At 56.4% G+C, this 24270-nt stretch overlaps 1 long non-coding RNA gene across 2 annotated transcripts in view; it reads right to left on the bottom strand.

Moving 5' to 3' along the window:
- Positions 1–22640, bottom strand: part of LOC125754755 (uncharacterized) — a 49653-nt gene extending 27013 nt beyond the window's left edge. Inside the window, exon 1 of one of the 2 annotated variants that reach the window (XR_007409561.1) lies at positions 22618–22640. This is a non-coding gene — a long non-coding RNA (uncharacterized LOC125754755). Of the gene's footprint in view, positions 1–9917; positions 9958–22617 lie in introns of those variants that run through there. The other variant, XR_007409562.1, reaches the window with a different exon arrangement.
- Between the last annotated feature and the right edge of the window lie 1630 nt (positions 22641–24270).

Below are 24270 nucleotides of genomic sequence, written 5' to 3'. Positions count from 1 at the left end.
ACCTGGACCTAGTGATTTTCGTCCCGCTGTGGGCCTCACTCTGACGTGGTGACTCTGGTCCCCACCTGGATATCACCAGTACTGGGTGACTCGCCCCCTCTGAGACTTCCCCGGAGCTGGTTACACTGGTCTTCAACTGGGCCTCAACAGGACCTGGTGAATCTACTCCTCACTTAGGCCTCGTCTGGACCTTGTGACTCTTTTCACACCTGGCATCAAAGGGACATTGTTACTCTGTTCCACACCTGGGCCTCACCTGGACATGATAACTTTGCTCCACACTTTGGCCTCAACTGGTTCTGATGACACTGGTCGCCCCACCTTGTCCTCAATCTGAACCTGCTGTCTGTGGTGCCCACCTTGGTCTCACCTGGACCTGGTGACTAAGTTCCCACATGAACCACACTTGGACCTGGTGACTGTGTTGTTCTTGTAGACTCACATTTACCTGGTGACTCCTGTCCCCACTAGGGCCTCACGTGGATCTGGTGACTCTGGCGTGCAGGTTGGCCTCACCTGGACCTGGTGAGTGGGGTTGCCACCTGGGCATCACCCATACCTGGTGTCTCAGGTCACCACGTGGGCCTCTTGGACCTGGTGAATCTGTACGTACCTGGTCCTCTCCCAGACCCGGGGACTCTGCTCACCACCTGGGCCTCACCTGGACCTGGTGAATGAATCTGTTCCCCATCTGGGCCTCACCCAGACCTGGTGACTTTGTTCCCCACCCGGACCTGATTGCTGTGGACTCTTTCTTGGCCTCACCTGGAACTGGTGACTCTTATCCTCTCTGCGCGTGACTCAGGCCTGGAGACTCTGGTCCCCATCTAGATGTCACCTGGACCAGGTGATTCTGGTACCCCTCTAGGTCTAAACCAGATCTGGTGTCTCTGGTCCTCAACTGGGCCTCGTCTGGACCTAGTGAATATGCTCCATCTGGGCCTCATTTGGACCTGGTGACTCTCTTCCTTACCTGGGCATCATCGGGACAAGGTTCCACTGCATGGCCTTTAGGTTGGCCGCACCGGGACCTGGTAACTGTGGTTCTTCCTGGGCATCATCGGGACGTGGTTACTCTATTCCCAGTGGGACTGACCTGATCGTGGTAACTCTGGTCCTGATTTTGGACTCTTCTGTGCCATGTGACTCTGGCTCCCCCTGGACCTCACCTGTAAGTGGTGACTCTGATCCTAAGCATGGCCTCTCCTCACCTGGTGACTGTGGTTTCCATCGGTACCTCACCTGGACCTCATGTCTCTGGTCCCAACTGGGACTCACCAGGACTTGTATCTGGTACCCACCTGAGTAGCATCAGGATATGGTTACACTGTTCACCAACAGTGACGCGGCCGGACCTATTAACTCTCGTCTTCACCTGGTCCACACTTGGACATGGTGACACTGGTTCCCACCAGGGTCTCACCTGGACATGGTGACTCAGATCCCCACCTGGTCCTCACCTGTAACTTGTAATTCTCGTTCCCACATGGACATCATGTGGACCTGGTGGCTGCAGTGTTACTAGCTTCTCATATACCTCGTGACTCTGGTCCCCACCAGGGCCTCACCAGGACTTGGTGAGTGTGGTTGCCACCTGCACCTCACCAGGACCTGGTGATTCTGGTGTCCACCTGAGGCTACCCTGGATCTGGTGACTGTGGTCCCCCCCTGGGCTTCACCTGAATTTGGGGACTCCGGTCCCCATCTGGGCCTCAACTGGCCCTGTTGACCATGGTCCTCAACTGTGTAGAATTGGGACCCGGTGACTGTATTCCACAAGTTGATCTCACCTGGACAAGGTGACTTTGGTCCCCCTCTGGGTCTCACTGTGCCCTAGTGACTGTGAACCCCACTTTGGCCTGACTTGGACCTGCTGACCCTGGTTGCCACCTGCGCCTGACCTCAAACTGTTGACTCTGGTTCTCTCAAGGGCCTCCCCTGTACCTGGTGATCCTGGTCCCCAACTCGTCCTCAACTGGACGTGGTGACTCTTGTCACCACCGGGGACTCACCTTGACATGATTACTTTGTTCCACACCTGGGCCTCAGGTATACCTGTTGACTATGGTCCCCAAGCCGGCCTCACGTGGACCTTTTGACTCTGATCCCCGCCGGGGGCTCACGTGTATCTGGTAACTCTGATCCTCACCTGGGCCTCATCTGGACCTAGTGACTCTGGTCCCCACCTGGGCTTCACCTGGATCTGGTGACTCTGGTCCCCACCTGGACCTCTCCTGGACTTGGTGACTCTCTTTCCAACAGGGACCTCACCTGGATCTGGTGACTCTGGTCCGAATCTGGACCTCTCCTGGACCTGGTGTCTCTCTTGCCCACTTTGACCTAACTCAGAACTGCTGAATCTTGCTCCACCTATTACGCACCCAGACCTGGTGACTCTTGTCCCTAGCTATGCCTCAATTCGACCTGATGAATCTGGTCCTCACGTGGACCTCACATTTACCTGGGACTCAGCTGGAAAGAGTGGCTCTGGTTCCCACTAGGGGCTCACCTGGTACTTCAGAATGTGGTCTTATTCTATGCCTCACCAGAACCTAGTGATTCTGTTCCCCATCTGGGCCTGCATGGCCTTAGTGACTCTGGTCCTCACTCAGGCGCATTGGGACCAGGATACTCTATTCCACACCTGGGCCTCACTTTTACCAGGAACCGCTGGTCCCATTCTGGGCCTCAAACTAAACTGGTTACTCTGGTTCCCCCTCTTAACCTCACCCTTACCTGATGACTCTGGTCACCCCTTGGGCCTCCCCTGGGCCTGGTGACTCTGGCCTGCAGGTTGGCCTCACCTGGACTTGATTAGTGGGATGCAACCTGGGCCTCACCCATACCTGGTGACTCAGGTCTCCACGTGGGCCTCTTGGACCTGGTGAATCTGGTCCTTACCTGGTCCTCTCCCAGACCTGGGGACTCTGGTCACCACCTGGGAATCACCTGGGCCTAGTGAATCTGGTCCCCATCTGGGCCTCCACGAGTCCTGGTGACTTTGTTCCCCACCTTGACCTGATTGCTGTGGACTCTTTCATGGCCTCACCTGGGCCTGGTGACTCTGATCCTATCTGCGTGTCACCCAGACCTGGTGACTCTGGTCCTCACCTGGGCGTCATTGGTACCTGGTGACTCTGTTCCACACCTGAGCCTCACCTGGACATGAGGCTCTGGACTCTGGAACCACTCTGGGCCTAACCCTGACCTGGTGACTCTGGTCTCCATCTGGATGTCACATGGACCAGGTGATTTTTGTACCCCTCTAGGCCTCAACCAGTTCTGGTGACGCTGGTCCTCAACTGGGCCTCACCTGGACCTATTGAATATGCTCCATCTGGGCCTCATTTGGACCTGGTGACTCTCTTCCCTATCTGGGCATCATCGGGACATGGTTCCACTGCATGGCCTTTAGGTTGGCCGCACCTGGACCTGGTAACTGTGGTTCTACCTGGGCATCATCGGGACACTCTTCCTCTGCATTGCCTGCAGGGTGGCCTCACCTGGACCTGGTGAGTGGGGTTGCCACTTGGGCCTCACCCATACCTGGTGACCCAGGTGCCCACGTGGGACTCACTTGGACCTGGTGAATCTGGTCCTTACCTGCTCCTCACCCGGAACTGCTAACTCTGGTCACCACCTGGGAATCACCTGGGCCTGGTGAATCTGGTCCCCATCTGGGCCTCACCCAGTCCTGGTGATTTTGTTCCCCACCTGGACCTGATTGCTGTGGACTCCTTCTTGGCCTCACTTGGAAGTGGTGACTCTGATCGTAGCTGGGCCTCACCCAGATCTGGTGACTCTGGTCCTCACCTGTGGACCATTATGACCTGGATACTCTGTTCCACACCTGAGCCTCACCTGGACATGATGACTCTGGATTCACTCAAGGCCTCACCATGACATGGTGACTCTGGTCCCCATCTGGACGTCCCCTAGACCAGGTGAATCTGGTACCCCTCTAGGCGTCAACTAGACCTGGTGACTCTGGTCCTCATCTGGGCCTCACCTGGACCTACTTAATATTCTCCCCACCTGCGCCTCGATGGACCTGGTGACTCTGATTCTACCTGGGCATCATTGGGACATGGTTACTGTATTACCCACTGGGACTGCCCTGATCCTGGTAACTCTGGTCCTGACTTTGGCCTCTTCTGTACCAGGTGACTCTGGCTCCACCTGGGCCTCACCTGAACCTGGTGACTCTGATCCTAAGCATGGCCTCACCTGACCTGGTGACTGTGGTTCCCATCGGGACCTCACCTGGACCTCATGTCTCCGGTTACACCTGGGCCTCATCAGGACCTGGTGTCTCTGGTACCCACCTGGGTAGCATCAGGATATGGTTACACTGTTCACTAACACTCATCCAGCAGGACCTAATAACTCTGGTCTTCACCTGGGGCACACCAGGACATTGTGACACTGGTTCCCACCTAAGTCTCACCTGGACATGGTGAGTCGGATCCCCACCTGTTCCTCACCTGTAACTGGTGATTTTCGTTCCCACATGGACATCATGTGGACCTGGTGGCTGCAGTGTTTCTAGATTCTCATGTACCTCGTTACTCTTGTCACCACCAGGGACTCACCTGGACCTGGTTACTGTGTTCCACACATGGGCCTCAAGTACACTTGTTGACCATGGTCCCCAAGCCGGCCTCACATGGACCTGTTGCCTCTGATCCCCACCGTGGCCTCACGTGTACCTGGTAACTCTGGTCCTCACCTGGGCCTCATCTGGACCTAGTGACTCTGGGCCCCACCTGGGCTTCACTTGGATCTGGTGACTCTGGTCCCCACCGGGACTTCACCTGGATCTGGTGACTCTGGACCCACCTGGACCTCTCCTGGACCTGGTGACTCTCTTTCCAACATGGACCTCACCTGGATCTGGTGACTCTGGACCTCAGTTTGGCCTCACATGGACCTGGTGTCTCTCGTCCCCACTTGGATCTAACTCAGAACTGCTGAATCTTGCCCCACCTAGGCTGCACCCAGACCTGGTGACTCTTGTCCCCACTATGCCTCAATTCGACCTGATGAATCTGGTCCTCACGTGGGCCTCACATGGACCTGGGACTCAGCTGGATAGAGTGGCTCTGGTTTCCACAAGGGGGTCACCTGATACTACTGACTGTGGTCTTATTCTATGCCTCACCAGGACCAAGTGATTCTGTTACCCATTTGGGCCTGCATGGCCCTAGTGACTCTGGTCCTCACCCAGGCATCATTGGGACCTGGATACTCTACTCCACACCTGGGCCTCACTTTGACCAGGGACCTCTGGTCCCATTCTGGGCCTCAAACTAAACTGGTTACTCTGGTTCCCCCTCTGGGCCTCACCCTTACCTGGTGACGCTGGTCACCCCTTGGGCTTCACCTGGGCCTGGTGATTCTGGTCCTTAGCTGATCCTCACCTGGATCTGGTGACTGGTCGCCACCTGGGCCTCACCTGGACTTGGTGAATCCTGTTACCACCTGCGCCTCACCTGGACCTTGTGACTCTGGTCCCACCTGGACCTCACCTGGATCTGGTGAATGAATCTGTTCCCCATCTGGGCCTCACCCAGACCTGGTGACTTTGTTCCCCACCCGGACCTGATTGCTGTGGACTCTTTCTTGGCCTCACCTGGACTTGGTGACTCTGATCCTATCTGCGCGTCGCCCAGACCTGGTCACTCTGGTCTTCACCTGGACATCATTGGTACCTGGTGACTCTGTTCCACACCTGAGCCTCACCTGGACATGATGACTCTGGAACCACTCTGGGCCTAACCCTGACCTGGTGACTCTGATCTCCATCTGGATGTCACCGGGACCAGGTGACTCTGGGAACCCTCTAGGCCTCAACCAGGTCTGGGGACTCTGGTCCTCAACTGGGCCTCACCTGGACCTAGTGAATATGCTCCATCTGGGACTCAGTTGGACCTGGTGACTCTGGTCCCTACCTGGGCATCATCGGGCTATGGATCCACTGCATGGCCTTCAGGTTGGCCGCACCTGGACCTGGTAACTCTGGTTATACCTGGACATCATCGGGACGTGGTTACTCTATTCCCCAGTGGGACTGACCTGATCGTGGTAACTCTGGTCCTGACTTTGGCCTCTTCTGTACCATTTGACTCTGGCTGCACCTGGACCGCACCTGTAAGTGGTGACTCTGATCCGAAGCATCGCCTCACCTGACCTGGTGACTGTGGTTTCCATCGGTACCTCACCTGGACCTCATGTCTCTGGTCCCACCTGGGCCTCACCAGGATCTTGTATCTGGTACCCACCTGAGTAGCATCAGAATATGGTTACACTGTTCACTAACAGTGACCCAGCCAGTCCTGTTAACTCTGGTCTTCACCGGGTCCACACCTGGACATGGTGACACTGGTTCCCACCATGGTCTCACCTGGACATGGTGAGTCACATGCCCACCAGGTCCTCATCTGTAACTGGTGATTCTCGTTCCCACATGGACATCACGTGGAACTGGTGGCTGCAGTGTTTCTAGCTTCTCATGTACCTCGAGAATCTGGTCCGAACCTGGGCCTCACCGGGACCTGGTGAGTGTGGTTGCCTCCTGCACCTCACCAGGACCTGGTGATTCTGGTCTGCCCCTGAGACTACCCTGGATCTTGTGACTGTGGTCCGCACCTGGCCTCACCTGGATTTGGGGACTCCGATCCCCATCCGGACCTCCCCTGGCCCTGTTGTCCATGGTCTTGAACTGGACAAAATTGGGACCCGGTGACTTTGTTCCACAACTGGACCTCACCTGGACCAGGTGACTCTGGTCCCCCTCTGGGTCTCACCATGCCCTAGTGACTGTGAACCCAACTTTGGACTGACTTGGACCTGCTGACCCTGGTTGCCACCTGCGCCTCACCTCGAACTGTTGACTCAGGTTCTTTCAAAGGCCTCCCCTGTACCTGGTGATCCTGGTCCCCAATTGGGCCTCAACTGGATGTGGTGACTCTTGTCACCACTGGGGACTCACCTAGACAGGCTTACAGTGTTCCACACCTGGGCCACATGTAGACCTCTTGACCATGGTCCCCAAGCCAGCCTCACGTGTACCTTTTGGCTCTGGTCCCCGCCGGGGCTTCACTTGTACCTGGTAACTCTGATCCTCACTGGGCCTCATCTGGACCTAGTGACTCTGGTCCCCACCTGGGCTTCACCTGGATCTGGAGACTCTGGTCCCCACCTGGACTTCACCTGTATCTGGTGACACTGGTCCCCACCTGGACCTCTCCTGGACCTGGTGTCTCTCTTTCCAACATGGACCTCACCTGGATCTGGTGACTCTGGTCCTCAGTTTGGCCTCACCTGGACCTGGTGTCGCTCGTCGCCACTTTGACCTAACTCAGAACTGCTGAATTTGCCCCACCTAGGCCGCACGCAGACCTGGTGACTCTTGTCCCCAGCTATGCCTCAATTCGACCTCATGAATCTGGTCCTCACGTGGGCCTCACATGGACCTGGGACTCAGCTGGATAGAGTGGCTCTGGTTCCCACAAGGGGCTCACCTGATACTGGTGACTGTGTTCTTATTCTATGCCTCACAAGGACCTAGAGATTCTGTTCCCCATCTGGGCCTGCATGGCCCTAGTGACTCTGGTCCTCACCCAGGCATCATTGGGAACTCGATACTCTATTCCACACCTGGGCCTCACTTTTACCATGGACCTCTTGTCCCATTCTGGGCCTCAAACTAAACTGGTTACTCTGGTTCCCCTCTGGGCCTCACCCTTACCTGGTGACTCTGGTCACCCCTTGGGCTTCACTTGGGCCTGGTGAATCTGGTCCTTAGCAGGTCCGCACCTGGATCTGGTAACTGGTCCCCACCTGGTTCTCACCTGGACTTGGTGAATCCTGTTGCCACCAGCTCCTCACCTGGACCTTGTGACTGTGGTCCCACCTGGACCTCACCTGGATTTGGTGGCTCTGGTTGCCATTTGGGCCTCTCCTGGACCTGGTTCCTGTGGTCTCCATCTGGCCTCACCTGGAACACAATGACTCTGATTCATATTTGGGCCTCTCCTGGACCTGTTGACTCTGCTCCTTACCTGGGCTACATTGGGACCTGGATACTCTCTTATATACCTGGGACTCACCTGGACATTATGACTGTGGTCCAACCTGGGCCTCACCTGGACGAGGTGACTGGTTCCCAAAGGACCTCACCTGGACCTGGTTACTCAGGTCCTCATATGGGCATCATGGGACCTGGTTTCTCAGTTCCACATCGGGGCCTCATCTGGACCTAGTGATTCTCGTCCCGCTCTGGGCCTCACCCTGACGTGGTGACTCAGGTCCCCACCTGGATATCACCAGAACCGGGTGACAGTGGTCCCCCTCTGGGACTCACCTGGAGCTGGGGACACTGATCCTCAACTCGGCCTCAACAGGACCGGTGAATCTACTCCTCACTTAGGCCTCGTCTGGACCTTGTGACTCTTTTCCCACCTGGCAACAATGGGACATGGTTACTCTGTTCCGCACCTGGGCCTCACATGGAAATGATAACTTTGCTCTGCACTTTGGCCTCAACTGGTCCTGATGACCCTGGTCACCCAACCGAGGCCTCAATCTGGACCTGGAGACTGTCGTCTCCACCTGGGTCTCACCTGGACCTGGTGACTCTCGTTCCCACATGAACCACACCTAGACCTGGTGACTGTGGTGTACTTGTAGACTCACATTTACCTGGTGATTCCAGTCCCCAGTAGGGCCTCACCTGGATCTGGTGACTCTGGCCTGCAGGTTGGCCTCACTTGGACCTGGTGAGTGGGGTTGCCACCTGGGCCTCACCCAAACCTGGTGACTCAGGTCCCCACGTGGGCATCTTTGACATGTTAATCTGGTCCTTACCTGATCCTCTCCCAGACCCGGGGACTCTGCTCACCACCTGGGCCTCACCTGGACCTGGTGAATCTGGTCCCCATCTGGGCCTCACCCATTCCTGGTGACTTGTTCGCCACCTGGACCTGATTGTTGTGGTCTCCTTCTTGGCCTCACCTGGAACTGGTCACTCTGATCGTATCTGCACGTCACCCAGATCTGGTGACTCTGGTCCTCACCTGTTGATCATTATGACCTGGATACTCTTTCCACACCTGAGCCTCACCTGGACATGATGACTCTGGATCCACTCTGGGCCTCCCCCTGACATGGTGATTCTGGTCCCCATCTGGATGTCACCTAGACCAGGTGAATCTGGTACCCCTCTAGGCCTCAACCAAACCTGGTGACTCTAGTCCTCAAGTGGGCCTCCCCGGGACCTAGTGAATATGCTCCCCACCTGCGCCTCATCTGGACATGGTGACTCTGGTTCTACGTGGGCATCATCGGGACATGGTTACTCTATTCCCCACTGGGACTGACCTGATCCTGGTAACTCTGGTCCTGACTTTGGCCTCTCTGTACCAGGTGATTCTGGCTTTAACTGGGCCTCACCTGTAACTGGTGACTCTGATTCTAAGCATGGCCTCAACTGACCTGGTGACTGTGGTTCCCATCGGGACCTCACCTGGACCTCATGTCTCTGGTCCAACCTGGGCCAAACCAGGGCCTGGTGTCTCTGGTACCCACCTGGGTAGCATCAGGATATGGTTACACTGTTCACTAACAGTGACCCAGCCGGACCTATTAACTCTGGTCTTCACCTGGGCCACACCTGGACATGGTGACACTGGTTCCCACCTGGGTCTCCCCTGGACATGGTGACTCAGATTCCCAATGGTCCTCACCTGTAACTGGTGATTCTCGTTTCCACATGGACATCATGTGGACCTGGTGGCTTCAGTGTTTCTAGCTTCTCATGTAACTCGTGACTCTGGTCCCCACCAGGCCCTCACCGGGACCTGGTCAATGTGGTTGCCACCTGCATCTCACCTGCACCTGGTGATTCTGGTCTGCACCTGAGACTACCCTGGATCTAGTGACTGTGGTCCCCACCTGGGCTTCACCTGGATTTGGGGACTCCGGTCCCCATCTGGGGCTCACATGGCCCTGTTGACCATGGTCCACAACTGGGCAAAATTGGGACGCGGTGACTGTGTTCCACAACTGGAACTCACCTGGACCACGTGACTCTGGTCCCCCTCTCGGTCTCACCGTGCCCTAGTGACTGTGAAACCCACTTTGGCCTGACTTGGACCTGCTGACCCTGGTTCCCACCTGCGACTGACGTCGAACTGTTGACTCTGGTTCTTTCAAGGGCCTCCCCTGTACCTGGTGATCCTGGTCCCCACCGGGCCTCACCTGGACGTGGTGACTCTTGTCACCACCGGGGCCTCACCGGGACCTGCTTACTGTGTTCCACACCTGGTCCTCAAGTAAACCTGTTGACCATGGTCCCCAAGCCGGACTCACATGTACCTGTTGCTTCTTATCCCCACCGGGGCCTCACGTGTACCTGGTAACTCTGGTCCTCACCTGGGCATCATTGGTACCTGGTGACTCTGTTCCACACCTGAGGCTCCCCTGGACATCTTGACTCTGGAAGCTCTCTGGAACTCAACCTGACCTGGTGACTCTGGCCCCCATCTGGATGTTACCTGGACCAAGTGATTCTGGTACCCCTCTAGCCCTCAACCAAGTCTGGTGACTCTGGTCCTCAATGGGCCTCACCTGGACCTAGTGAATATGCTCCATCTGGGCCTCATTTGGACCTGGTGACTCTGGTCCCTACCTGGGCATCATCGGGACATGGTTTCACTGCATGACCTGCAGGTTGGCCTCACCTGGACCTGGTAACTCTGGTCCCTACCTGGGCATCATCGGGACATGGTTCCACTGCATGGCCTGCAGGTTGGCCTCACCTGGACCTGGTGAGTGGGTTTCTCACCTGGGTCTCACCCTTGCCTAGTGAAACAGGTCCCCACGTGGGCCTCTTAGACCTGGTGAATCTGGTCCTTACCTGGTGGTCACCCGGAACTGGTAACTCTGGTCACCACTAGGGAATCACCTGGGCCTGGTGAATCTGGTCCCCATCTGGGCCTCATCCAGTCCTGGTGACTTTATTCCCACCTGGACCTGATTGCTGTGTACTCATTCTTGGCCCTCACCTGAAACTAGTGACTCTGATCCTAATTGGCCTCACCCAGATCTGGTGACTCTGGTCCTCACCTGTGGACCATTATGACCTGGATACTCTGTTCCACACCTGAGCCTCACCTGGACATGATGACTCTGGATCCACTCTGGGCCTCAGCCTGACATGGTGACTCTGGTCCCCATCTGGATGTCACCTAGACCAGGTGAATCTGGTAACCCTCTAGGCCTCAACTAGACCTGGTGACTCTGGTCCTCAACTGGGCCTCACCGGGACCTAGTGAATATGCTCCCCACCTGCGCCTATTCTGGACCTGGTAACTCTGGTTCTACCTAGGCATCATCGGGACATGGTTACTCCATTCCACACTGGGACTGACCTGATCCTGGTAACTCTGGTCCTGACTTTGGCCTCTTCTGTACCAGGTGACTCTGGCTCCACCTGGGCCTCACCTGCAACTGGTGACTCTGATCCTAAGCATGGCCTAACCTGACCTGGTGACTGTGGTTCCCATCGGGACCTCACCTGGACCTAGTGTCTCTGGTCCCACCTGGGTCTCACCAGGACATGGTGTCTCTGGTACCCACCTGGGTAGCATCAGGATATGGTTACACTGTTCACTAACAGTGACCCAGCCGGACCTATTTACTCTGGTCTTCACCTGGGACACACCTGGACATGGTGACACTGGTTCCAACCTGGGTCTCACCTGCACATGGTGAGTCGGATCCCCACCTTGTCCTCACCTGTAACTGGTGATTCTCATTCCAGCATGGACATCATGTTCACCTGGTGGCTGCAGTGTTTCTAGCTTCTCATGTACCTCGTGACTCTGGTCCCCACCAGGGCCTCACCGGGACCTGGTGAGTGTGGTTGCCACCTGTACCTCACCTGGACCTGGTGATTCTGGTCTGCACCTGAGACTACCCTGGATCTGGTGACTATGGTCCCAACCTGGGCTTCACCTGGATTTGGGCACTCCGATTCCCATCTGGGCCTCACCTGGCCCTGTTGACCATGGTCCTCAACTGGGCAAAATTGGGACCCGGTGACTGTTTCCACACCTGGACATCACCTGGACTAGGTGACTCTGGTCCCCCTCTGGGTCTCACCGTGCTCTAGTGACTGTGAACCCCACTTTGGCCTGACTTGGTCCTGCTGACCCTGGTTGCCACCTGTGCCTGACCTCGAACTTTGACTCTGGTTCTTTCAAGGGCCTCCCCTATACCTGGTGATCCTGGTTCCCACCTGGGCCTCCCCTGGACCTGGTGACTCTTGTCACCACCGGGGTCTCTCCTGGACCTGGTGACTCTCGTTCCCACATGAACCACACCTGGACCTGGTGACTGTGGTGTTCTTGTAGACTCACATTTACATGGTGACTCTGGTCCCCGCTAGGGCATCACATGGATCTGGTGTCTTTGGCCTGCAGGTTTGCCTCACCTGGACCTGGTGAGTGGGGTTGCCACCTGGGCCTCACCCATAATTGGTGACTCAGGTCCCCACGTGGTCCTCTTCTACCTGGTGAATTGGTCCTTACCTGGTCCTCTCCTACACCCGGGGACTCTGGTCACCACCTGGGTTTCACCTGGACCTGGTGAATCTGGTCCCCATCTGGGCCTCACCCAATCCTGGTTACTTTGTTCCCCACCTGGACCTGATTGCTGTGGACTCTTTCTTGGCCTCAGCTGGAACTGGTGACTCTGATCCTATCTGCGCGTCTACCACACCTGGTGACTCTGGTCCTCACCTGGGCATGATTGATACCTGGTGACTCTGTTTCACACCTGAGCCTCACCTGGACATGATGACTCTGTATCTTCTTGGGCCTCACCCTGACCTGGTGACTCTGGTCCCCATCTGGATGTCACTTTGACCAGGTGAATCTGGTAACCCTCTAGTCCTCAACCAGATCTGGTGTCTCTGGTCCTCAACTGGGCCTCACCTGGACCTAGTGAATATGATCCATCTGGGCCTCATTTGGACCTGGTGACTCTGGTCCCTACCTGGGCATCATCGGGACATGTTTCCACTGCATGGCCTGCAGGTTGGCCTCACATGGACCTGGTGAGTGTGGTTGCCACCTGCAACTCACCTGGACCTGGTGATTCTGGTCTGCACCTGAGATTACCCTGGATATGGTGACTGTGGTCCCCATCTGGGCTTCACCTGGATTTGGGGACTCCGGTCCCCATCTGGGCCTCACCTGGCCCTGTTGACCATGGTCCTCAACTGGGCAACTTGGGACCCGGTGACTATGTTCCATAACTGGACCTCACCTGGACCAGGTGACTCTGGTCCCCCTCTGGGTCTCACCTTGCCCTAGTGACTGTGAACCCCACGTTGGCCTGACTTTGACCTGCTGACCCTGGTTGCCACCTGCGCCTGACCTCGAACTGTTGACTCTGGTTTTTCAAGGGCCTCCCCTGTACCTGGTGATCCTTGTCCCCACCTGGGCCTCATCTGGACATGGTGACACTTGTCAAGACCGGGGACTCACCTGGACCTGCTTACTGTGTTCCACACCTGGGCCTCAAGTAGACCTGTTATCCATGGTCCCCAAGGCAGCCTCACATTGACCTGTTGCCTCTGATCCCCACCGGGGCCTCACGTGTACCTCTTTACTCAGGTCCCCACCTGTGACTCATCTGGACCTGGTGACTCTGGTACTACCTGGGCATCATAGGGACGTGGTTACTCTATTCCTCAGTGGGACAGACCTGATCGTGGTAACTCTGGTCCCGACTTTGGCCTCTTCTGTACAAGGTGACTCTGGCTCCACCTGGGCCTCACCTGTAAGTGGTGACTCTGATCCTAAGAACTGGCCTCACCTGACCTGGTGACTGTGGTTTCCATCGTGACCTCATCTGGACCTCATGTCTCTGGTACCACCTGGGCCTCACCAGGACCTTGTATCTGGTACCCACTTGAGTAGCATCAGGATATGGTTACACTGTTCACTAACAGTGACCCAGCCATACCTATTAACCCTGGTTTTCACCTGGTCCACACCTGGACATGGTGACACTGGTTCCCACCTCGGTCTCACCTAGACATGGTGAGTCAGATCCCCACCTGGTCCTCACCTGTAATTGGTGATTCTCGTTCCCACATGGACCGGATTGCTGTGGACACTGATCCTCACCTGGGCCTCATCTGGACCTAGTGACTCTGGTCCCAACCTGGACTTCACCTGGATTTGGTGACTCTGGTCCCCACCTGGACCTCCCCTGGATCTGGTGACTCTAGTCCTCAGTTTGGCCTCACCTGGACCTGGTGTCTCTCGTCCCCACTTTGACCTAACTCAGAACTGCTGAATCTTGCCCCACCTGGGCCTCACCCAGACCTGGTGACTCTTGTCCCCAGCTATGCCTCAATTCGACCTGATGAATCTGGTCCTCACGTGGGCCTCACATGGACCTTGGACTCAGATGGATAGAGTGGCTCTGGTTTCCACAAGGGGCTCACCTGATACTGTTGACTGTGGTCTTATTCTATGCCTCACCAGGACCTAGTGATTCTGTACCCCATCTGGGCCTGCATGGCCCTAGTGACTCTGGTCCTCACCCAGTCATCATTGGGAGTTGGATACTCTATTCTAATTCTGGGCCTAACTTTGACCAGGGACCTCTGGTCTCATTCTGGGCCTCAAACTAAACTGGTTACTCTGGTTCCCCCTCTGGGCCTCACCCTTACCTGGTGACTCTGGTCTCCCCTTTGGCTTCACTTCGACCTGGTGAATCTGGTCCTTAGCTGGTCCTCACCTGGATCTGGTGACTGGTCACCACCTGGGCCTCACCTGGACTTGGTGAATCCTGTTGCCACCTGCGCCTCACCTGGACCTTGTGACAGTGGTCCCAACTGGAGTTCACCTGGATCTGGTGGCTCTGGTTCCCATATGGGGCTCTCATGGACCTGGTTCCTGTGGTCTCCATCTGGCCTCACCTGGAACACAAAGACTCTGATCCATATTTGGTCCTCTCCTGGACCTGTTGACTCTTGTCCTTACCTGGGCATCATTGAGACCTGGATACTCTCTTATATACCTGGGCCTCACCAGGACCTGGTGACTGTGGTCCCACCTGGGACTCACCTGGACGAGGTGACTGGTTCCCACATGGACCTCACCTGGACCTGGTGACTCAGGTCCTCATATGGGCATCATGGGACCGGGTTTCTCAGTTCCACATTGGGGCCTCACCTGGACCTAGTGATTCTCGTCCCCCTCTGGGCCTCACCCTGACTGGTGATTCTGGACCCCACCTGGATATCACCAGAACCGGGTGACACACCCGGAGCTGGGGACACTGGTCCTCATCTGGGCCTCAACAGGACCTGGTGAATCTACTCCTCACTTAGGCCTCGTCTGGATCTTGTAACTCTTTTCCCACCTGGCATCAATAGGACATGGTTACTCTGTCCCCACCTGGGCCTCACCTGGACATGATAACTTTGCTCCACACTTTGGCCTCAAATAGTCCTGATGACTCTCGTCCCCCCACCTAGGCCTCAATCTGGACCTGGTGACTGTGGTCCCCACCTGGGTCTCACCTGGACCTGGTGACTCTCGTTCCCACATGAACCACACCTGGACTTGGTGACTGTGGTGTTCTTGGAGACTCACATTTACCTGGTGACTCCGGTCCCCACCTGGATCTGGTGACTCTGGCCTGCAGTTTGGCCTCACATGGACCTGGTAACTCTGGTCCCTAGATGAGCATCATCGGGACATGGTTCCACTGCAAGGCCTGCAAGATGGCCTCACTTGGACCTGGTGACTGTGGTTGGCACTTGGGCCTCACCCATGCCTGGTGATACAGGTCCCCACGTGGGCCTCATTTGGACCTGGTGAATCTGGTCCTTACCTGGTCCTCACCCGGAATTGGTAAGTCTGGTCACCACCTGGGAATCACGTGGACCTGGTGAATCTGGTCCCCATCTGGGCGTCACCCATTCCTGGTGACTTTGTTCCCCACCTGGACCTGATTGCTGTGGACCCTTTTTTGACCTCACCTGGAACTGGTGACTCTGATCCTAACTGGTCCTCACCCAGATCTGGTGACTCCTTTCCTCACCTGTGGACCATTATGACCTGGATACTCTGTTCCACACCTGAGCGTCACCTGGACATGATGACTCTGGAACCTCTCTGGGCCTCAGTATGACATGGTAACTCTGGTCCCCATCTGGAAGTCACCTAGACCAGGTGAATCTGGTACCCCTCTTGGCCTCAACTTGACCTGGTGACTCTGGTCCTCAACTGGGCTTCACCGGGACCTAGTGAACATGCTCCCCACCTGTGCTTCATCTGGACCTGGTGACTCTGGTTCTACCGGCGCATCATCGGGACATGGTTACTCTATTCCCCACTGGGACTGACCTGATCCTGGTAACTCTGGTCCTGACTTTGGCCTCTTCTGTACCAGGTGACTCTGGCTCAACCTGGGCCTCACCTGTAACTGGTGACTCTGATCCTAAGCATGGCCTCACCTGACCTGGTGACTGTGGTTCCCATCGCGACCTCATCTGGACCTCATGTCTCTGGTCCCTCCTGGGCCTCACCAGGACCTGGTGTCTCTGGAATCCACTGGGTAGCTTCAGGATATGGTTACACTGTTCAATATCAGTGACACACCCGGACCTATTATCTCTGGTCTTCACCTGGGCCACACCTGGACATGGTGACACTGGTTCCCACCTGGGTCTCACCTGGAAATGGTGAGTCGGATCCCCACCTGGTCCTCACCTGTAACTGGTGATTCTCTTTCCCACAGGAGATCATGTGGACCTGGTGGCCGCAGTGTTTCTAGCATCTTTTTTTTTAATTTTTATTCATTTATGATAGTCACAGAGAGAGAGAGAGGCAGAGACACAGGCAGAGGGAGAAGCAGGTTCCATGCACCGGGAGCCCGACGTGGGATTCGATCCCGGGTCTCCATATAGCGCCCTGGGCCAAAGGCAGGCGCCAAACCGCTGCGCCACCCAGGGATCCCATGTGTTTCTAGCTTCTCATGTACCTCGTGACTCTGGTCCCCACCAGTGCCTTACCGGGACCTGTTGAGTTTGGTTGCCACCTGCACCACACCTGGACCTGGTGATTCTGGTCTGCACCTGAGACTACCCTGGATCTGGTGACTGTGGTCCCCACCTGGGCTTCACCTGGATTTCGGGACTCCGGTCCCCATCTGGGCCTCACCTGGCCCTGTTGACCATGGTCCTCAACTGGGCAAAATTGGGACCTGGTGACTGTGTTCCACAACTGGACCTCACCTGGACCAGGTAACTATGCTCCCCCTCTTGGTCTCACCGTGCCCTAGTGACTGTGAAGTCCACTTTGCCTTGACTTGGACCTGCTGACCCTGGTTGCCACCTGCGCCTGACCTCGAACTGTTGACTCTGGTTCTTTCAAGGGCCTCCCCTGTACCTGGTGATCCTGGTCCCCACCTGGGCCTCACCTGGACGTGGTGACTCTTCTCACCACGGGGGACTCACCTGGACCTGCTCACTGTGTTCCACACCTGGGTCTCAAGTGGACCTGTTGACGATGTTCCCTAAGCCGGCCTCACATGGACCTGTTGCCTCTGATCCCCACCGGATTCTCACGTGTACCTGGTAACTCTGGTCCTCACCTGGACCTCATCTGCACCTAGTGACTCTGGTCCTCACCTGGACCTCTCCTGGACCTGGTGACTCTCTTTCCAACATGGACCTCACCTGGATCTGGTGCCTCTGGTCCTCAGTTTGGCCTCACCTGGACCTGGTGTCTCTCGTCCCCACTTTGACCTAACTCAGAACTGCTGAATTTTGCCCCACCTAGGCCGCACCCAGACCTGGTGACTCTTGTCCCCAGCTATGCCTCAATTCGACCTGATGTATATGGTCCTCACGTGGGCTTCATATGGACCTGGGACTCAGCTAGATAGAGTGGCTCTGGTTCCCACAAGGGCCTCACCTGATACTGCTGACAGTGATCTTATTCTATGCCTCACCAGGACCTAGTGATTCTGTAACCCCATCTGGGCCTGCATGGCCCTAATGACTCTGGTCCTCACCCAGGCATCATTGGGACCTGGATACTCTATTCCACACCTGGGCCTCACTTTGACCAGGGACCTCTGGTCCCATTCTGGGCCTCAAACTAAACTGGTTACTCTGGTTCCCCTCTGGATCTCACCCTTACCTGGTAAATCTGGTCACCCCTTGGGCTTCACTTGGGCCTGGTGAACCTGTCCTTAGCTGGTCCGCACATGGATCTGGTGACTGTTCGCCACCTGGGCCTCACCTGGACTTGGTGAATCCTGTTGCCACCTGCGCCTCACCGGGACCTTGTGACTCTTTTCCCACCTGGCATCAATGGGACATGGTTACTCTGTTCCCCACCTGGGCCTCACCTGGACATGATAACTTTGCTCCACACTTTGGCCTCAACTGGTCCTGATGACTCTGGTCCCCCCACGTAGGCCTCAATCTGGACCTGGTGACTGTGGTCCCCACCTGGTTCTCACCTGGACCTGGTGTCTCTCGTTCCCACATGAACCACACCTGGACTTGGTGACTGTGGTGTTCTTGTAGACGCACATTTACCTGGTGACTCCGGTCCCCACTAGGGCCTCACGTGGATCTGGTGACTCTGGCCTGAAGGTTGGCCTCACCTGGACCTGTTGAGTGGGGTTGCCACCCCATACCTGGTGACTCAGGTCTCCACGTGGGCCTCTTGGACCTGGTGAATCTGGTCCTTACCTGGTCCTCTCCCAGACCCGGGGACTCTGGTCACCACCTGGGCCTCACCTGGACCTGTTGAATCTGCTCCCCATCTGGGCCTCACCCAGTCCTGGTGACTGTGTTCCCCACCTGGACCTGATTGCTGTGGACTCTTTCTTGGCCTCACCTGGATCTTGTGACTCTGATCCTATCTGCGCGTCACCCAGATCTGGTCACTCTGGTTCTCACCTGTGGACCACTATGACCTGGACACTTTGTTCGACACCTGAGACTCACCTGGACATGATGACTCTGGAGCTTCTCTGGGCCTTACCCTGACCTGGTGACTCTGGTCCCCATCTGGATGTCACCTGTACCAGTTGATTCTTGTACCTTTCTAGGCCTCAACCAGATCTGGTGACTCTTGTCCTCAACTGGGCCTCACCTGGACCTAGTGAATATGCTCCATCTGTCGCCTCATTTGGACCTGGTGACTCTTGTCCCTTCCTGGGCATCATCGGGACATGGCTCCACTACATGACCTGAAGGTTGGTCTCACCTGGACCTGGTAACTCTGGTCCCTACCTGGGCATCATCGGGACATGGTTCCACTGCATGGCCAGCAGGTTGGCCTCACCTGGACCTGGTAACTCTAGTCCCTACCTGGGCATCATCGGGACATGGTTCCTCTGGATGGCCTGCAGGTGCCCTCACCTGGACCTGGTAAATCTGGTCCCTACCTGGGCATCATCGTGACACGGTTCCTCTGCTTTTCCTGCAGTTTGGCTTCACCTTGACCTGGTGAGTGGGGTTGCCACCTGTGCCTCACCCATACCTGGTGACACAGGTCCCCACGTGGGCCTCACTTGGACCTGGTGAATATGGTCCTTACTTGGTCCTCACCCGGAACTGGTAACTCTGGTCATCATCTGGGAATCTCCTGGACCTTGTGAATCTGGCCCCCATCTGGGCCTCACCCAGTCCTGGTGAATTTGTTCCCCACCTGGACCTGATTGCTGTGAAATCTTTATTGGCCTCACGTGGAACTGGTGACTCTGATCCTAACTGGCCTCACCCAGATCTGGTGACTCTGGTACTCACCTGTGGACCACTATGACCTGGATACTCTGTTCCACACCTGAGCCTCACCTGGACATGATGACTCTGGATCCCCTCTGGGCCTCAGGCTGACATGGGGACTCTGGTCCCCATCTGGATATCACCAAGACCAGGTGAATCTGGTACCCCTCTATGCCTCAACTAGACCTGGTGACTCTGGTCCTCCACTGGGCCTCACCTAGACCTAGAGAATATGCTCCATCTGGGCCTCATTTGGACATGGTGATTCTTATACCTACCTCGGCATTACCGGGACATGGTTCCACTGCATGCCCTGCAGGTGTGCCTCACCTTGACCTGATAACTCTAGACCCCACCTGGGCATCATCGGGACATGGTTCCTCGGCATGGCCTGCAGGTTGGCCACACTTGGACCTAGTGAGTGGGGTTGTCACCTGAGACTCACCCATGCCTGGTGACACAGGTCCCCACGTGGGCCTCACTTGGACCTGGTGAATCTGGGCCTTACCTGGTCCTCACCCGGAACTGGTAACTCTGGTCACCACTTGGGAATCACCTGGACCTGGTGAATCTGGTCCCAATCTGGGCCTCATCCAGTCCTGGTGACTTTGTTCCCCACCTGGACCTGATTGCTGTGGACTCCTTCTTGGCCTCACCTGGAACTGGTGAGTCTGATCCTATTACGCGTCACCCAGACCTGGTGACTCTGGTCCTCACCTGGGCATCATTGGTACCTGGTGACTCTGTTCCACACCTGAGCCTCACCTGGACATGATGACTCTGCAACCACTCTGGGCCTCACCCTGTCCTGGTGACTCTGGTCCCCATCTGGATGTCACCTGGACCAGGTGATTCTGGTTCCCCCCTAGGCCTCAACCAGATCTGGTGCCTCTGGTCCTCAACAGGGCCTCACCAGGACCTAGTGAATATGCTTCATCTGGGCCTCATTTGAACCTGGTGACTCTGGTCCCTACCTGGGCATCATCGGAACACGGTTCCTCTGCATTGCCTGCAGATTGGACTCACCTGGACCTGGTGAGTGGGGTTGCCACCTGGGGCTCACACATACCTGGTGACACAGGTACCCACGTGGGCCTCACTTGGACCTGGTGAATCTGGTCCTTACCTGGTTCTGTCCGAGACCCGGGATCGCTGGTCCCCAACACGGCCTCACCTGGACCTGTTGAATCTGGTCCCCATCTGGGCCTCACCCAGTACTGGTGACTTTGTTCCCCACCTGGACCTGAATGCTGTGGACTCTTTCTTGGCCTCACCTGGAACTGGTGACTCTGATCCTATCTGCGCGTCACCCAGTCCTGGTGACTCTGGTCCTCACCTAGGCATCACTGCTACCTGGTGACTCTGTTCCACACCTGAGCCTCACCTGGACATGGTGACTCTGGAACCTCTGGGCCTCACCCTGACCTGGTGACTCTGGACCCATCTGGATGTCACCTGGACCAGGTGATTCTGGTACCCCTCTAGGCCTCAACCAGGTCTGGTGACTCTTGTCCTCAACTGGGCCTCACCTGGACCTATTGAATATGCACCATCTGGGCCTCATTTGGACCTGGTGACTCTCTTCCCTACCTGGGCATCATCGGGACATGTTTCCACTGCATGGCCTTTAGGTTGGCCGCACCTGGACCTGGTAACTGTGGTTCTACCTGGCCATCAGCAGGACGTGGTTAATCTATTCCCAGTGGGAGTGACCTGATCGTGGTAACTCTGGTCCTGACTTTGGCCTCCTCTGTGCCATGTGACTCTGGCTCCCCCTGGACCTCTCCTGTAAGTGGTGACTCTGATCCTAAGCATGGCCTCACCTGACCTGGTGACTGTGGTTTCCATCGGTACCTCACCTGGTCCTCATGTCTCTGGTCCCAACTGGGACTCACCAGGACCTTGTATCTGGTACCCACCTGAGTAGCATCAGGATATGGTTACACTGTCCACTAACAGTGACCCGGCCGGACTTATTAACTCTCGTCTTCACCTGGTCCACTCTTGGACATGGTGACAATGGTTCCCACCTGGGTCTCACCTGGACATGGTGAGTCAGATCCCCACCTGGTCCTCACCTGGAACTGGTGATTTTCGTTCCCACATGGACATCATGTGGACCTGGTGACTGCAGTGTTTCTAGCTTCTCATGTACCTCGTGTCTCTGGTCCCCACCAGGGCCTCACCGGGACCGGGTTGGTGTGGTTGGCACCTGCACCTCACATGGACCTGGTGATTCTGGTCTGCACCTGAGACTACCCTGGATCTGGTGACTGTGGTCCCCACCTGGGCTTCACCTGGATTTGGGGACTCCGGTCCCCATCTGGGCCTCACCTGGCCCTGTTGACCATGGTCCTCAACTGTGCAAAATTGGGACCCGGTGACTGTGTTCCACAACTGTACCTCACCTGGACCAGGTGACACTGGTCCCACTCTGGGTCTCACCGTGCCCTAGTGACTGTGAACCCCACTTTGGCCTGACTTGAACCTGCTGACCCTGGTTGCCACCTGCGCCTGACCTCGAACTGTTGACTCTGGTTCTTTCAAGGGCCTTCCATGGACCTGGTGATCCTGGTCGGACCTGGGCCACACCTGGACGTGGTGACTCCTGTCACCAATGGGGACTCACCTGGACCTGCTTACTGTGTTCCACTCCTGGGACTCAAGTAGACCTGTTGACCATGGTCCCCAAGCCTGCCTCACATGGACCTGTTGCCTCTGATCCCCACCGGGTCCTCACGTATACCTGGTAACTCTGGTCCTCACCTGGGCCTCATCTGGACCTAGTGACTGTGGTCCCCACCTGGGCTTCACATGGATCTGGTGACTCTGGTCCCCACCTGGACTTCACCTGGATCTGGTGACTCTGGACCCCACCTGGACCTCTCCTGGACCTCGTGACTCTCTTTCCAACATGGACCTCACCTGGATCTGGTGACTCTGGTCCTCAGTTTGGCCTCACCTGGACCTGGTGCCTCTCGTCCCCACTTTGACCTAACTCAGAACTGCTGAATCTTGCCCCACCTAGGCCGCATCCAGACCTGGTGGCGCTTGTCCCCAGCTATGCCTCAATTCGACCTGATGAATCTGGTTTTCACGTGGGCCTCACATGGACCTGGGACTCAGCTGGATAGAGTGGCTCTGCTTCTCACAAGGGGCTCACCTGACACTGCTGAATGTGGTCTTATTCCATGCCTCACCAGAACCTAGTGATTCTGTTCCCCATCTGCGCCTGCATGGCCCTAGTGACTCTGGTCCTCACCCAGGCGTCATTGGGACCTGGATACTCTATTCCACACCTGGGCCTCACTTTGACCAGGGACCTCTGGTCCCATTCTGGGCCTCAAACTAAACTGGTTACTCTGGTTCCCCCTCTGGGACTCACCCTGACCTGGTGACTCTGGTCACCCGTTGGGCTTCACTTGGGCCTGGATTTTCTGGTCTTAGCTGTTCCCCACCTGGATCTGGTGACTGGTCGCCACCTGGGCCTCACCTGGACTTGGTGAATCCTGTTGCCACCTGCGCCTCACCTGGACCTTGTGACTGTGGTCCCACCTGGACTTCACCTGGACGAGGTGACTGGTTCCCACAGGTTGCCACCTGCGCCTCACCCTGACGTGGTCACTCTGGTCCCCACCTGGATATCACCAGAACCGGGTGACACACCCGGAGCTGTGGACACTGGTCCTCAACTGGGCCTCAACAGGACCTGGTGAATCTACTCCTCATTTAGGCCTCATCTGGACCTTGTGACTCTTTTCCCACCTGGCATCAATGGGACATGGTTACTCTGTTCCCCACCTGGGCCTCACCTGGACATGATAACTTTGATCCACACTTTGGCTTCAAATGCTCCTGATGACTCTCGTCCCCCCACCTAGGCCTCAATCTTGACCTGGTGACTGTGGTCCCCACCTGGGTCCTACCTGCACCTGGTGACTCTCGTTCCCACATGCACCACACCTGGACCTGGTGACTGTGGTGTTCTTGTAGACTCACATTTACCTGGTGACACCGGTCCCAACTAGGGCCTCACCTGGATCTGCTGACTGTGGCCTGCAGGTTGGCCTCACCTGGACCTGGTGAGTGGGGTTGCCACCTGAGATTCACCCATACCTGGTGACTCAGGAACCCACGTGGTCCTCTTGGACCTGGTTAAACTGGTCCTTACATTGTCCTCTCCCAGACCCGGGGATTCTGGTCACCACCTCGGCCTGACCTTGACCTGGTGAATCTCTTTCCCATCTGGGCCTCACCCAGTCCTGGGGACTTTGTTCCCCACCTGGACCTGATTGCTTTGGACTCTTTCTTGGCCTCACCTGGAACTGGTGACTCTATCCTCTCTGCGCGTGACTCAGGCCTGGTGACTCTGGTCCTCACCTGGGTATCATTGGTACCTGGTGACTCTGTTCCACACCTGAGCCTCACCTGGACAT

This window comes from Canis lupus, unplaced genomic scaffold (genome assembly GCF_003254725.2).
Source record: "Canis lupus dingo isolate Sandy unplaced genomic scaffold, ASM325472v2 SANDYSCAFF062, whole genome shotgun sequence".
NCBI lineage: Eukaryota > Metazoa > Chordata > Mammalia > Carnivora > Canidae > Canis > Canis lupus.
The sequence above is the reverse complement of the archived record's forward strand: the minus strand, read 5'-3'. Positions and strand labels throughout refer to the sequence as shown.